Raw genomic sequence first — 2,227 nt, forward strand, 5'->3', positions numbered from 1 at the left:
GGAGTTATATTTATTTTAAATCAAAATTGAGTTCTGTTTATTTACAGAAGTGCCACTGATCTTGTTTTAGCCCTAAAATCTTCGTTTTAACTCCGATTTGGTCCGTTCAAGTTACGTTAGGTTCGTAATTGAGTAATCTACATGTTCATACAACTGTTAAGCATATTTTCAACTTTTAAAATTTGAGGTTAGATTTAATCTATTATTTTATTAAAGAAAATCTTGTTTAATTCATAACTTCTTCGTTTTAGCTCTGATTTTTGTGATCTTCGCGTCTGTGTGTTCATAGCGAGACATAGATTCGTTTTACAAACTTTTCATCTTGATTTTATGTTGATTGGTGTACTGTTCTAATCTATAGTTTTTGTTTGCTATGCATGATTGCTTTGGATGCTTGTATGTTGCTGTGAATATCGAGTATAGACGGTGAGTAATTCATGGGTGATCAAGAGTACTACTTTGACGAGCAGGATCGGCAGGAACACATTGTTCAAGGCAAATATAGCATGGGATTATCCTTGTTTCCTATCAATTTTAATACATTTAATCCATATTTGCATGTGTCACCTTGATAGGGATTTCCTAAAATTGAACTTATACCTTGTCTCCTATGGGATATGCATTGGGTAGCTTTGCTAGTGCTCAACTAAACCATAATCTTGTGACTTGACTAATGGTATAGGCAATAAACATTAAAACATGACTTTTTAGCAACTTGGAAACAGGGGGCTGGAGTGTTTAGCTACTTTCTAAATGCTTCAGGTTCCTCTCCCTAAGTACTTATATGTAAGTGATCATCCGGGACTTATAGTACAACTATGAGGGCTACATGGCTCTGGCTTTAGCTCAGTATGAGGATGTTTTCTAGCTTGTTAGTGGTTACCTTTATGGCGTAAGAATGGCTTGACGAATCGGATATAGGACAACCTCTACTCTTATGTGTATAGCCGTGATGGAATTGTGCCATTCGATAGGGGGTTCCTATGTCTGTTTGCCGAGTGAATCTAATATCCCTAACTTGTTAGACGAATCTTTGAAAGGTTTCATAGTGAACCCTGCCTGCTTACCTTGGAAGTGTTTTAGAAAATTAACCCGGCCATATGGGTATCATGACTCAGAGCGAAAGTGTACAACCTCTGTAGAGTGTAAAACTAGTATATCAGTCGTGCTGACGGTCATGAGCGGCCTTGAAACCCTTACGGAATAGATGAAGAACATGGATGATACCGATGATGAAGATGCACACTAATGATTACTGTTTATGCTGTTCATTATTCATGTTTACCTGATCATGTGTTTATATGGGCTCGTGAATAAACTTGTTGCCACCCAATTGCTAAAAGATGACTCATTAAAAGCTAATTGCAGTTAAACCAGTGTCAGCCTTTTAAGTCTCATGAACCCCATATTATATTTGTTGAGTACGACATGTACTTACGCTTACTTTACTTTTTAAATCTTTGGAAAAATTCCGGATAGGTACCAAATTGCTAGAGTTTGAAGAAATTAAGCTTGTGATCAACCAGTCAGTTGTCCCTGTGGAATTAGAGTCTTCACCCGAAGATCGGAGTTGTCTTTCCGCTGTTTGCTGTCTAAGGTTATATCATTTATACTAAGTATGTTATATATTAAGCATTGTCTATTGATATTACCTTTATTTGTAGCCATATGTGAGATTTGACTTCCTAGGCTCACATGTGGTGTGTATCTGGTTTTGTTCTTAAAACCGGGTGCTACAGTGACGGTGTGAACAGGAGGCCGCTAGGAAGTAGTGGAAGTAATTGATCGTCGTCAACTGTACTCGAACACTAAGAACACCATACTCGAACATCGAAAACAGCAGTGTGAAGAAGCGAGCCGTCGTACCGACGCGCTACACAAAAACTTGATCATTCGTCTACTCGTGCAAGTATACAAGCAAACAGAGTTTCGGAGGCCTGCTCTTCTAATAACTTGTCCGCGCAGGAGGCTTGAATGGAGATGGCAGAGAGCAACACATCAGCAGTATGGTGTTGTTGTTGGTTATGTGTTCTCTCTTGCAAACAAGAGAAGCAATGCCCCCATTTATACAACAACAAAGGAAGACAAAGATGAAGAGCCAACGCATAAAGAGATAGTCATCATCATAGCATCGTCTGTTACTAGTAATTTATAAAACCGACAAATCAATTGTCTGTTACTAGTAATAAAAAACACTAAGACATCATGACCCACTAGCACATAATAG

The sequence above is a fragment of the Miscanthus floridulus genome, chromosome 8 (assembly GCF_019320115.1).
Source record: "Miscanthus floridulus cultivar M001 chromosome 8, ASM1932011v1, whole genome shotgun sequence".
In the NCBI taxonomy this organism is placed as follows: Eukaryota; Viridiplantae; Streptophyta; class Magnoliopsida; order Poales; family Poaceae; genus Miscanthus; species Miscanthus floridulus.